The sequence below is a fragment of the Camelus ferus genome, chromosome 11 (assembly GCF_009834535.1).
Source record: "Camelus ferus isolate YT-003-E chromosome 11, BCGSAC_Cfer_1.0, whole genome shotgun sequence".
Classification (NCBI taxonomy): Eukaryota; Metazoa; Chordata; class Mammalia; order Artiodactyla; family Camelidae; genus Camelus; species Camelus ferus.
The window spans coordinates 59,010,364-59,024,760 of record NC_045706.1 but is presented as its reverse complement, the minus strand read 5'-3'; the positions used below and the strand labels follow the sequence as shown (position 1 = coordinate 59,024,760).

Genomic DNA, 14,397 nt, shown 5'->3' with positions numbered 1-14,397 from the left:
TTGCAGGAGCAGTGTGTGTATGTGTAGATATCAGCTATTACCCATTGAATACAAGCATCTGTCTATAACTCATCATCTATCTGCAAATAGTTTGTGGTGTGGTGCCTGTAGCCACCACAAACAGTGTGAAAAGTACATAAATTATGCAGTAATATAAATATTGCACATATGTTAGTGTGAGCTAATTATTGTCAAAACTCTGGGCTTACGTGGGTTTGTGATGGGCGTGGTGGCTATATGCTTGCAGGCCTGGGAGTGGCAGGGCAGAGCGGGTGGGGGAGGGTGGAACAGTGGGGCCTGGGGGTGAGGAGGGGCTGGCTGCCTGCCTCAGGGCACTGAGGGCTAGACCCTGAGGCAGAAGGCTTAGAGGCAGGTTCCCCAGGCCAGGGGCCTGGATTTCACTTTGGCAGACGTGAAATTCAATTATATCGGGACTCTAGGGAGTGAATGGGCCTGAGGCACAGTTCCAGGTTCACAGAAGTCCCGAGTGTGTTGTTCACAGTGAGGAACCCAGTGTCTGCCGGGCAAGAGTCTCACCTTGGCTGAGCAGCGTGGGCTGCCTTTGCTGACACAGTGCAGAGCACAGACATCAAATTCCACTGTGGGTTCAAAATTCAGCCCTGCCATTTCCTGGCTCTGTGTGTGACACGGAAGGGTCTGTTTTCTCTGTAAAATGAGGAGAGAATGGGTCCTGTCTCAGGGTTACGGTGGGGACCAAATTCATACCATTTGGAAAGAACTTGGCATGTATAATTGGTGCCCAGTTGGTGGGTCCCATGACTGTGACTGACTGTAGGAAAGCTACAGGGGGAAGCCGATTCCAGTGACAAAACTGCTTGGTCTCCTTATCAGGGCTGGTGACCCAGTGGCACCATCAGTGAGCAATGCAGCGGATGATACCATCTCCCCTTTAGGGCTGGCCCTGCCATCACACAGCCCAGACACAGGGGAACCATCCCTATTTTTGAGGACCCACTATGTGCCTGGCAGTAAGTGCTTCATATGTATTGCATGACCTGTTCGCTCCCAGACGAAGAGGTGGGCCCATTACTGTGTTTGGCCTGCCGCAGGGGAGGCTGCAGCTCAGCGAGTGGAGGCCGGGTCCCTGGGTCACAGAGCTGCTCAGAGGGAGCCAGGTGAGTCCAGCCCCATCTGAGTCCAGAATACACTGCCCTGTGGCCTTCTCCTTGCATCAGGGCAGCCTCTCTCCGAATAGTGCTGGCTACCGGGGGACACATTCCTGCATTGTGAGCCTCTCTCATCACAGGTGCTGTGTTTAAAGCAATTTCCAACCATGGATGCTGTGTTTCAGGTTTCTATTCATTGGAACTGACATTGCAGGCTCCCCAGGTCTGCTTTCCTGCATTTAACGTGGGATAAAGACCCGGGTCTCAGATGGTATCTTAGGATGCATCACTCTTTGGGTGTTTTCCTCGTTTACTTCTTGGCAGATGGGGCTGAGGGTCTCTCTCCTGCCGTTGTCTCCCTGTGCTGGGGAGCCGGCAGCCCCCTGCCCGCGGGGACCAGCAGTGAGTGAAGAGGCAGGGCTAAGTACTCAGAGAGGAAGCCACCGGGACCGGGGGGAGATGCGCTCTGCCTCAGCAGGGCACCGCGAGGCCGCTGAGAAACAGCATGGAGGCCAGAAAGACATCTGGACCGCAGCCAGCCGGAGAAGTGGGGCTCAGGACGGGGACGTCATTTGCTGGGAGGAGCCCAGCACCTGGCTCCCCCGCTCTCACCTTGCGGATTCCCGGCCCCCGCCCTCCTTGCGCTGAGGTTTCTCACAACGCTTCTTTATAGAACACGGAGTACCATTTAGAGCACCGCGCAAGCAAATTTAGCCAAGTGTATTTTGGTCCAATTGAAGTTGTAGGCATGCTGCCTGGGGAAAAGATAGATCTCTCACTTGATGTGTGACACACAAGCGTGACGGAGAGGCTGGTGCTCCCCATCCTGCACACAGTGATCGCTGCCTGGGGGTGGGGCGTCAGGGCTGGCTACCTTGTTGTCCTGTTCCCCATCGTCACTTTAGAGATGTGTAAATGGGCTGTTCCCACCAGACAACTGGGCGACCGTGGGAAAGGGGTGGCAAAGGGGAAACTGGAAAGTTATTCTGTAGGATGCTAACCGGGTCTAGCCGACTCTGCCCACCAGTCTGGCTGGGAACTGGGTGGCCTCATCCGAGATTACCCATTCTCACTGCTGCTTTGCCTCCCGTGGCTTTTGAGCTTTCAGAGTGCAGACACCCACCTCCTTCTCACTGTCCTCTGTTGGAGGGTGGGAGCCCTTGGTAGGGAAATCTGACAGTTTTTGTTTTTACTGTCCGCACCTCCTAGAGACACACGTTGCTGGCCTTGGTTCAGAGGGGCTGTGGAGGATAGAGTGAAGAGGGAAAAGAGGCAGGCACTAATTCAGCACAATTATTTGCTCATCATGTGCTAGGCTTTCAGATGTGGTTGTGGTTTCAGTAGGCGCAGGTGTTCTCAGTAAGCAAATGGTACTCAAAAAATGGTGTTCAAGACAGGGGCCTGGATGGTTGCTCAGAGAGATAGTCTGGTAGGAGAACAGACCCAGGGGCAGAAGCAGAATAGATGGGCTGGGCAAAGGCAGTGGAAAGTCAAGGGCGTCCTTGCAAAACAAGATCATTATAGAACTTAGCTTGCGGAGTCGTGAGAGGCGATGCAGCGCTTACCGCAGGGCACTGGGCACTGAGTCGCAGCCCAGGTTCGCTGCTGTTGTGGGTTTTGCTGTTCTGCTTCAGTTAGTTTCTCCAGCCTTCCTTGGGGTGTATGTTTCACCTTTGGACGAGGTCAGATATTAGTGGGTAGGGAGCTGGGACTTTTGACTACATCCCTCGGGGCAGGGGAGACCCTAAGACACAGTAGGAGGTGGCAGTGCAAGGGGATGGGGAGGTCCTCTGAGCGCCCAGGGCTGGACAGGGAGGTCAGAGAGCTGGAGTCAGTCTGCGCAGGAGGCAGTGGTTGAATCTCCTCTGAGCCTCCCCAACATGTGACCCAGCTTTGCACCCCCCTCTCCTCTTAACCATCTTGCAGGTCTTGGAAAAGGTATTCGCCAGAACACCCATTCCCCAGTAGACTAGGGGTCTTGAACTAACCGTTCAGGGAGGTTTGGGGGGAAGACAAGGAACTTCAGAGCCACCTTCACTTTTCCACCTTTAATTGACTTTGGGGTCCCGAGGATAATGGCCATTGTAGGCCAAAGCCGGCACCGGCTGACCCTGAGCCTCCCTGCCTTGCCCTGCAGTTCTGCCCTGTCCAACACAGGAGCCACCAGCCACGTGTGGCTGTTCAGCACTTGAAATGTGGCAGTGTGCCTGAGGACCTGCATTTTTAATAATATTTAATTTTAAGCAATTTAAATCTTTAAAAACTCAGTTTAAGCACTGGAAAAATTTTAAGTATGTTTGGAACAACTCGAACCTACTTTTCTACAGGTAAACTTTATGAAACCTAAATTCAGATCAAGTATTTCTGATGAAAATTTAACACTGAGATGTGCTGTAAATATAAAAATACGCACCGGTTTAGAAGATTTAGAATGAATGTAAAATATCTTATTAAAATTTTTTATATTGATTATGTGTTGAAAGGATAATATTTTGGCTCTATTGGGCTGAATAAAGCATGCTATTAAAATTAATTTCACATCTTTCTTTTTAAGGTGGCTACTAGAAAGCTAGAAACCTGGGGAGGTCTGACTCATCCTCTGGTCTGAGAAGCCTGAGTGGCTTTGGGCTCCACTTAGAGAATATGCCATGGGGGGTGAATGGGAATGGTTGGCAGATTTGAAACCGACATCAACTGTAATGTAAACTATGGACTTCGGATGCTAATGATGTGTCAATGCAAAGGCATCGGTTTTATAACAGGTGGGCCACTGAGGTGGGGGAGGCTGGTGATGGGGGACACTGTGCCTGTGTCGGGGTGGGGGGGAACTCGGTACTTTCTGCTCAGTTTTGCTGTGGACCTAAAACTGCTCAAAAAAATAGTCTATTTAAAGCACTCAAGCCGAAGAGTAAGAATAACAAACAAACAGCAAACAGAAGAACACAATCAGACATCTCAGAGTGCCATCAGTGTATTTTGGGGGAAAAGAAATTTGCTCAGTTAATCCCTAGTCAGTGAAGGCACCTGTTCATCAAAGCATCTCATTATCAGAGCATCCTTGAGGCCACAAGGCTGAACTGCAGGCAGAAGCTGCCTGTCCCCATCAAGAAGTCTCTCCTGGGATTCTCAGCAGGAAACCCAGAGAGGCCCAGAAAAGGGGGAGACCCCTTTGCTTAATTAAGCTGGCCTCCAGTTGTGGAGATCAAGGCCTCAGATCAAACCCCACGATTACAGGTGGATTTCCTCCAAGCACTGACCATGGACATGGTCTTCGCCTTATAGAGCAGCTTTTGGACACTCTGATCCTCCTCCCAGGCAGGCTGGTCCACGGCTGGATTAAGCATGTTTGAGAATCAGAAGGTGAGAACACCTTGCAAAGTGGTCCCCGGGAGTTCCAGCGGGGCTGCTAATATTTGCTAATATTCAATTTCCCTATCTCTGCGTGTCCATCTGTGAGAATTCACCAGTCTTTAGGAGTTTTGCACTTTTCTGTTTGCCTGTTGTGCTTCCGTAAACATAGTTTCTTTAACAAAAGGCCCCCGAGTTAGCTGTCACTGTCACCAAACTCATGAGGAACCAGCAAGATCCTGTTCCCAGAGCAGCTTTCCCACCCGCCTGGGGAGGCCTGGCTGCCTCGCTGGCTGTGCGCGCTGGGGGCCTGTAGTGCTGGCTGAAATGACAAGCGGTGCTTTAGGATTTTACAGGTCGCGAGGATGGAGTTAACGATGATGGATGACAAAGCGCTTTCTAATTCTTTTCCTGCATCTGTTACTTCCTCTGACCTACAGTCATCTTCCCAGACTTGACTTCATTCTAATAGACAGAAATGGAGGCTTGGAGAAGCCAAGGTCACTGGGTGAAGATTTGAATTCAGTGCAGCTCACGTCCCTTCGGTCCCCTAGGCTGCACTCAGGACCGTCTGGAGAAGCCCACAGGCTGGCACCGAGTGGGTGGGCTGCTCATTGCAAGCTGGGCTCAGTCTGTCAGTGGCCAGGAGCCGTCCCATCAGTCACGGGGGATGGCAGCAGCCAACTCAGCTTTTGTTCCTCTCCTGTGCCAGGCTCTGTCCTCCCTCCTGACTGGCTCTTTACCAATGAGTGAGGGGTCTCCCCCCTGCACCCCCCCGCCCGCCACCTAAAGTCAACCAGCTTTTCTCCCACGTTGGAACAAGTCTGCTCATCAGTGGATCTGCGCTGTCTCACTCCTGCCAGCCCTCAGAGGCGAGTGGGCAGAATGCTAAATGAGCTCCCTTGACAATACACCTGAGACATGTTTGTGTTATAAATGGGTACAAATTGAATTTGGTTTTAAGTGATGTATGATGTCTGTCACGTTCTCCCCCATGGTAGGACGGCTCGAGGAGAGCTAATTTATTTGGGGCTGAGCATCTCCAAGCCTTTGGTGTCTTTGGGATTGCCCTCTCCCCTCTGTAATCACTGGGATGGAGCTGGCGGTGCCTGGTGTGGGGTGGGGGGGCTGCCAGCGAGCCGGTCCCCACCACCAGGGTGCTCAGCTTGGGCCCCCTGACCCTCGGCGTGCTTGCCCAGCATGGCCTGTGGCCCTGACCACATGTGCCTCTGCCTCCTTTTGGCCTGGCTTGGAGTCAGACAGACCTCTCTTTGCATCCGGATCTACTTATTAGCTGCCACACTAGGGTGTGGCTCGAAACAAGTCACGTACCTGTTGCGCCCCTGAACGTGGACTTCCTCCTGGAGGCTTCTGGGAGGAGCAAGTGAACAGTTAACCAGGACCTGGCAAGGGTGTTCCACACCTGGGGACTGCTTTTCCTCATCTGTAAATTGAGAACACAGAGGCCACCTGCTTATCCCGCCAGGTGGGAGTTAGCAGGTTGGAGAGGCGCTGGGGTCATGGACAGGAAAAGGGCGGGCATCCTGTGTCCTGAAGTTCCCCTGGTCCCACAGGCCCCCGAGGTTGCTGCCTCTTCCTGTGACGGGAATGCTGTGACCATCCCAGTGACAGCGTGCAGCCGAGGCACTGGGGGGCTTGCTATTGTGGTGCCCGTGGAGCACTGTCTTATCAAGGGGGCACGCTGTCTGTGCAGAAGGCAGCCAGGATGGAGGGGCAGCTATGAGGCAGGACTTGCAATTGTCAGCATTGGATGGGGGCTGTGCAGGGGTGCCCAGGCACCTCCACAGGGCAGAAGCCAAATCTGAGCTAGAAGTGCCCCAAGTGGGCCTCTAGGGAGCTGCCAGACCTCTGGCTCAAACTGCTCATGTCCCTCCCTCTGCACTCTTCAGGAGAGAGAAGGCGCCACCTTGATCAGAGATGCCTTCCTGTCTGATAAGAGCCACGGTGTCCTTTATTGTCCTTTCAGTCTGCAATCCAGCATTAGGTCTCGCGATCATGCATCCTGATTTGGGGTCTGCAAACTCCTCGCTCTGCATCTGGAGTGTGTCTTGGAGGAGGTCCATTGTGGGCTGGATGTGTGTGCTCTCTTGGGGTTTCCCGAATGCAAAAAATATCCAGGTTGCATCACGAAGAAGGAGAGGACAATGTTGTGTGGATGTTGCCAGAAATCCTGGGTCTGTGGCTGGTGGAAACTGTCAAACGGACACGCAGCAGCCTCTGACAGGGTGGGGTGACAGGATTGCTCCTCTCAGTGGCAGGCCAGAGCCCCCATGCAGCAAGTCTTGGGGATGTGTCCGTGGCCCCGACCTTCTGGCTGTCTGTCCAGAGCTGGTGGGCTCCACGGGCTTGGAAGGAATAGCCTTTGCCGCCCAGCAGCTCTGGAAGGCTGAGGCTCGGCCCAGATGAAGGCGTGGGCACCTATAGTCACGTGCCGTGTCTCAAAGCCAGCTGTTTGCTCTTGGCCTTGGAGCTGTAATACAGAACCTAGACTTGTTGGAGTGAGAGACAGGTTGTCACGCTGTGCTGAGAACGCAGCGTGTGTAACTGGATGCGGTTCCCCCAGACGTTTTGGCACGGGATTCCGTCTGTCTTGTAGCGTTGGCTGCCGTTCGCAGGCCTGTCTTATCTCTCCCTGCAGAGCTGTGGGGACCAGAGAGCCAGTAGCTGCTTCCCCCGCATCCAGATGCTCACAGAACGTGGACCAGGCCGGGTCATCTTTGGTCTGTTGTGGGGAGAGGTTTCTGATGCTGGGGTTTGGTGATAGCTCCTGGCATGAAGGAGTGCATGAGCAATGTGTGTCCCTGTGGCTGAGGGGGACAGCCCAGGGCCAGATCGCCCCCATTCACAGTGGCAATCATCCTGCTTCGGTGTGACTGTTGCTCCAGACTTTCCCATTTCCTGGAGGGGATGAGGTGCCTGGCAGAGTCGGCGTGTGAGGAACAAGGAAGGCCCAGCAGGTCCTGATGAGGTCATGCCGAGTCTGGGGCTGGACTGTTGGGCTTAGAGATGGCCAAGCACTGGGGGACACGCCAGTCTTCTCTCTGTCCCTCCTTCTTTCTTGGTAGCTTTCCAAGGTCTTGCATCTTCCCCATCTCTTCTTTCGCTTCCTGTTTGGAGTCCTCACAGTGGCTTTTCCTTCCTCACAATGCTCAGAGTTACCAAGTCATTTTCAACTGTCCAGACCATCTGCTTTGATTCCCATGACTCCAAGGTAGGACATCTGAGTTGTCATCTGGATAGCATGGCCTTTTGATTGGATGTCCGCCATCTCTGCCTGTCTCTCATCCTGGAGACATGGGGCCAATATAGCCAAATGGGCTGCGACATTGGGAGTGACCCAGGGGTGCCTGCTCAAGGGTTCTAGAGAAGGTGGGTTGTGAACCCCCACTTCTGCAAACATGGCTGGGACAAAGGGCAGCTCAGTGCCCAGCCCTGCCTCTGCAGGCTGATGGCTTCCGAGACCCAGCGAAAGGTGAGTCCGAGATCTGAGGCTGGGTCACCACTCACCAAAATCTGATATAGAACCCTTCAGTCCAGGCTTCTCTGAGCACTTGCTTTGTGAGCTGTCACCCATTAGGTTCCATGGAAGATGCAGAGAAAGGAGCAAGGGAGCAAGGAAAGATGATAGACACCCGTTGATATTTATCCACATGCCTTGATTTTGTATGTTCAATTGTTATTCCCACAGATAAATGAGGGAACTGAATCTTAGGGAGATTTGAGTCAATTGCTCGGTGTCTCAGTATAGCAAGCAGGTGTTGGGGTGGAATTTGAACCCAGGAGTACTTATCAGCAAGTCCAGTCTTCTTCCTGCACACTCTGATCTCCATCACATGTGTGTTACCTCTTCCTGAGGCTTTGGGCCCTTTCTAGCCCAGGGCCTAGCAGAAGTCAGCCCCCTGGTAGCACTCAGTCAAGTTTATTGAAGGAGTGAAGCAGCCAGCTCTAGACTCAAGCCCCTCCCTCATCAGAGCACCCTTGTCCCGTGGATGCTGAGTGTGAGATGATGTCTCAACTCTAAACTTCGTGGTCTCTCAGCCACGTGGTTCTGGCCATCAAGGTGTTCATCATTCTGTGAGGAGATGGAAGGGTACACCTAAATGAGGGAGGGGGTTTAGAAAACGAAGCCAAGGCTCCGAGAAGTATATGGCTCTGCCCAAGGTATATGGCCAACCATTCTTCAGAGCCATGAAGAATCTATCACAGAATTAGGAAAGACGTATGATGGAGGAAAGAGAGGCTGAAGTCCGTTCATTTGTGCTATATTCCGTAAATACTTACTGAAGACCTACTCCATGTCCTGCACTGTCCTAGGCCTCTAGGGATTCAGAAACAGAGATCTGTGACACTCTTGTAACAAAGGCTGCTCTTTGAGGCCAATCTGACCATTCAGTTCCCTCACTGTTTCCTTCCTCTCATTCATCTAAGACTTGGGCTCCTGGATAACTGTCTTCCTCACCAGCCCAAGTCCAGACGTAATGCTGGGTGACTTCACTGATCGTGGAGTGACCGTTCAACTCTATGCGCTCTTGTTTCCTCGACCTTGTTTCCAGGAACCCTCTCTTCCATGGCCCCTCATCTTCCTACCTCCATGGCTGTACCTCGTTCCTTAGCATCCTCTGAAAAATACTCCACTCTCCAGCTCCTGCTTTCTGAGCGCATCTTTAACTCTTCCCTCTCCTTTGCTTCTGGTACGTTCAGGATCTTGACTGCAAACAATGAAAGTCAGCTTCAGTTAGGATACTGGGCAGCTAACAGAATCCATGGGAAGTGTGGAGAATCATGCAGGAAAGGGGCCGAGGGAGTATGAGGCCACAGAGAACAGTTAAGTCACCCACTCAGTGACAGTTTTGTAAGGCAACAGAGTTACTGCTGAACTCCAGATGTTTCCACTCTGCCGTTATGGTTGGACTCTTGATTGCGCTACCATGATGCCATTGCTCTCTTGGATTTCATGCACCCTTGTGGCCTTTCCTGAGATTTAGAGAGTCGGGTAAGATAATCTGGTTTCCACGTTTTACTGTAGCTACTGTAGGATGTTGGGAGAGAAAGTACCTAGAGCCATTCCGCTTCTTTAGTAAGAGGAACGACCTTTTCTTCTACAAAGACTAAAGCCATGGTTGAATTTCCCCCAAAACCAGAAGGGAGTTTAGATACTGAGCAACCAAAAGAGGTCCAGATAGTTACTGCATTTCACCCTTTTGGCTGATCAATTCCCACATGCATTTATTCAGTGAGTATTTTTGAACACCTGCTGTGTGACTGGCTGGGTTCTAGGGGTTGAGGCACAAAACACAATACTGCTCAGATGGAACTTTGGGGAGATGAACAGTAAACACAATGAATAAAGACATTCAGTTCTTTCCTCGGTATTCATGGAGATTTGGTTCCAGGACCCCTGCAGATACCAAAATCCTCAGATGCTCGATTCCCTTATATAAAACAGCGTAGTGTTTGTATACAACTTAGGGTATCCTTTATTCTTCAGCTCTGTCTGGGTATTCTTTATATATCCTAACTCTTTGCTAAAGACTTCCCTCTGTGTATCTATCTTCCTCCTGAGTTCTCTGAACATCTTGGCCATCATTACTCTAAACTCTTTCTCGGATAAATTGCCTGTCTCCTCATCACTTATTTCCTCTTCTGGGATTTAACTTGTGCCTTGGCCTAGGAGATATTCCTCTGCCACCTCGTATTGTCTAACTTTCTGTTTGTATTTTTAGGTAGGTTAGTTAACGTTTCTCGACTTTGAAGAAATGGCCCTCCATGGGAGACATCCTGTGTGTCCCAGCAGTACGCTTCTCTCTTGTCACCCAAGGGCCAGGGTCCTGCCAGTCCCAGGGTAGAGTCTGGCCTGTGTTTGCGATTCCTTCCACAAGCTTTGGGGTTGTGTCTTCTCATTTCTGGTATCTGCCCCCTGGTGGATGAGGCTGGATTAGAGGCTTATGCAGGTTTCTTGGCGGAAGTGCCTGCCCACTGGTGAGTGGAGCTCGGTCCTGGCCCTCCAGTGGGTAGGGCTGTGTCTAGAGGTGACTGGACTCTGGATGTCCTGCTGATGGGTGGGGCTGCATTCCCACCCCTACGTTGTTTGGCCTGAGGCTTCCCAGCACTTAAGTCTACAGGCTGGTGGGTGGAGCTAGGTCTTGGTGCTGATGACCTCAGCCTCCAGGAAAGATCATGTAAATGAACACTGCCCGAATGTCCACCAGCTTTTCTGTCTCCAGAGTGAGCCACAGCTGCTCCCTACCTCCCCAGGAGACCTTCTGAAACCAGCAGGCCATGTCTGGCCCAGGTTCCTATGAAATCACTGCCTCTGCCCTTGGACCTGGCGCACACAAGATTCTGTGTATGCTTCCCAAGAGAATGAAGTCTCCGTTTCCCCTGGTTCCGTGCGGCTCCTGGATCTAAGCCTCACTGGCCTTCAAAACCAAATATCCTGGGCTCTCCACTTCCTTCCAGTGCTGGAACCTGGGCTGGGGAGCCTGATGTGGGGCTCAGAACTCTCACTCCTGTGGGAGGGCTTCTGTGACTTAATTATTCTTCAGTTTGTGGGTCATGCACCTGAGGGGCATGGGGCCTGAATATATCACGAGCACGCCCCTCCTACTGTCCCACTGAAGTTCCCTCCTTATGTTTCCTGTTGAAGAGAATCTTTTTTGCTAGGTTTCCAGTCTTTTTTCCCCAATGGTTGTTTAGCAGTCAGTTGTGGTTTTGTTGTAGTCGTGATGAGAGGCGAGCTGGTGGTCCTACTACTCCACCATCTTGACCAGAAAAACTCCCTCCTGTATCCTTTAAATCATCTCTACTTTCCTGAGAATACCTAAATACAATATAAATGCTCTGTAAATAGTTACCAGCATGTGGCAAATTCAAGTTTTGCTTTTTGGAGCTTTCTGGAATTAAAAATATATATATATTTTTATCTGTGATTGGTTGAGTCCTTGGATGTGGAATGCACAGTGAGTGGGGACCAACTGTAGTATGTTATGTGCTGATCAGTTCTATGGACAGAATACAGGAGAAGGGGGCGGGGAGTGTTTAGAGGGATTCCATTTTCAATATCTCGATAAGGGAAGGTCTTACCAGGAAGTTGCCATTTGAACACAGACCTAAAAGGTGAAGAAGTGAGCTATCTGAGGAGCTGGGGAAAGGGAATCCTGAGCAGAGAGGACAGCGAGTGAGAAGACCTTAGTGCGGGAGCTTGAATGGATGTGGCGGTGGGCTCTAATGGGATGCTGTGCAGTTGGACATGTCGGATGCTGACAGTGGCTGGAGTCACAAGAGCCAGGCAGAGAGTAATAGGAAGGCAAGGAGGTAGCAGTGCTAAGTCTGAAAACTTGCTCCTTGTAAGTCTGATATTCTGACCCAAAGTTGGCCACTGGCTAAGTGTCACTATAGTGCTATAGCAATTCACTGCTGGACTGCACCTACCTATTTGCCAAGTGATTTTTTATAGTATGCTTGAATGTGTTCCTCTCTTCTCAACTAAAGGCGGTCCTAAATAGGGTGATGTGGGTTGAGAGAGGGCTGCTGCCTGGCCAGAGTGTGCAGAAAGCTTCCGGTGGCTTCCTTGTGGGTGCAGGACCTGACCAGGCATGACCGTGTTGATACCACTTCCATGAGATGATAGAATGCGGATGCACATACCCAACTTTTTCCTTCTTCCAGTTTAGTGAGAAATAATTGACAGCACTGTAGGAGTTTGAGGTGTATGGAATGGGATTAACCTACATCATGAAGTGATTATCACAGTAAGTTTAGCGAATATCTATCAGCTCATATAGGTACAAACTTTAAAAAAAACAGAAAAAAACCTTTTTCTTGTGATGAGAACTCTTAGGATTTACTCTCTTAATGACTTTCATGTATAACATACAGCAGGGTTAATTATATTTATCACATTGTCTATTACATCCTTGGTACTTATTTATCTTATAAGTTTGTACCTTTTGACTCAACTACTTCCTTCTGCCCTCACACCTCGCCCCTACCCCTGCCTCTGGTAACCACAAATCTGATCTCTTTTTCTATGAGTTTGTTTATTTGTTTGGTTTTGAAGTATAATAGACCTACAACACTTTTAGTTCCTGTTACATCACATAGTGACTCAGTATTTCTATACATCCCAAATTGATCACCACTTTAAGTCCAGTTATAATACATCACCCTACAAAGATACTTCATCATTATTGTCTATATTACTGTATATTTCACATATATATGTATATTTGATTTGTTTATTTTGCAATTGGACGTTTGTACCTCTTAATCTCCTTCACCTATTTCTTTTCTCCCCCATCCCCCTTCCCACCTGGCAACCACCTGTTTGTTCTCTGTATCTATGACTTTGTCTCTGTTTTGTTGTGTTTGTTCATTCTATAAGTGAAATCCTACAGTATTTGCCTTTCTCTGACTAACTTATTTCACTATGCATAATACCCTCCAGGTCCATCCATGTTGTTGCAAATGGTGAGATTTCATTCCTTTTTATGGCTGAGTAATATTCCATTCTCATTTAAAGTAATTACTGATAGGTAGGTACTTATTGCCATTTTGTTATCTGTTTCGGGGTTGTTTTTGTAGTTCTTTTTTGTTTCTTTCTTTTTCTTTTGTTCTTTTCCCTTGTGATTTGATGACTATCGTTAGTGTTATGTTTGGATTCTTTTCTCTGTTGTGTGTGTATCTGTTATAGATTTTTAGTTTGTGGTTACCATGATGTTTCTATATAGCAATCCATATGTATAGAATATATTATATATGTGTGTATATATATGATTATTTTATATTTATATATATATGATTATTTTAAGTTGCTGATCTCTTAGGTCCTAATGCATTTTAACAACCCTGCATTTTTATTCCTCTCCCCTCACGTTTACTGTTTTGATGCTGTATTTTATATCATTGTGTCTATCCCTTAACTGCTTATTGTGGATATAGAGGATCTTACTACTTTTGTCTTTTAACCTTCCTGCTAGCTTTGTCAGTGGTTGATTTGTTACCTTTACTGTATATTTGCCTTTAGCAGTGAGTTTTCTCTTTCATAGTTTTCATGTTTCTGGTACATGCCCAGCTTTTGGACTTGGGGATGCTGAAAACATCCAGTCTACGTAGGGTAGCCCAGCCTAACAGTGATACGGTTTCCATTACCATTTCCTCTCTCCTGAGCATGTTGGCAAGTCAGCAGCTGCTTTGCAAAATGAGCATAGTTCTTCCCCCAGAGGGCGTAACTTTGCTCCCAAGCCCCAGGAACCTCTCGCATGTTTCCCTTATGTGGGCTCCACGCAGCATCCTGACTCAGTATAGTCGTTTTGAGTCCTGAGTTATGAGAGATGATTGTCATGGCTGTCTGAGCTGCCACCTGGATATGAGGTGGAGAGCCTGCTTTTTCTTTGGGCCCCACCAAAGTCGTCAGAATTTCAACTCATCCAGTGACTGGATGGGAGCAGCACACCTAAGTATGGTATCTTTGTGTTGTGCCTCTTTATTAATGACACGGGATACAAGGGACAGCATGTTGGCCTTTATGCTGTAGAGCATATTCTTGAAGACCCCAGAACATTGGGACTCCAGAAAACTTGACCAAGTTTGGCAAGTTCCTATACTTTCATAGGATTGTCTTCTACCATATGTACATACATCTTACTAAGGCACTTGGTGCTTGCTGATGTATGCTCTCATGTCTTATCAGCACGGTGTCATCAATGTATTAGACAAGTGTTATGTTCTGTTAGATGGTCAGACAGTCCAATTCTTGTGGAATATGTAGCTCAGTGACAGAAAGTTGATATGGCCCTCCAGTAGGACAGTGACGGTTTATTGAGGTACCTACCTGGAGAAAGCTAACTGTTTCTCGTGGTTTGTGTTTGTTATGGTAGAGGGAAAAAAAGTACCAACAGAT

The 14,397-nt window shown here is 49.3% G+C and overlaps 1 protein-coding gene across 3 annotated transcripts in view; it reads left to right on the top strand.

Annotated features, from left to right (window-relative positions):
- GRID1 (glutamate ionotropic receptor delta type subunit 1) overlaps window positions 1-14,397 on the top strand; it is a 611,661-nt gene that overhangs the window by 275,364 nt on the left and 321,900 nt on the right. The window lies entirely within an intron of this gene.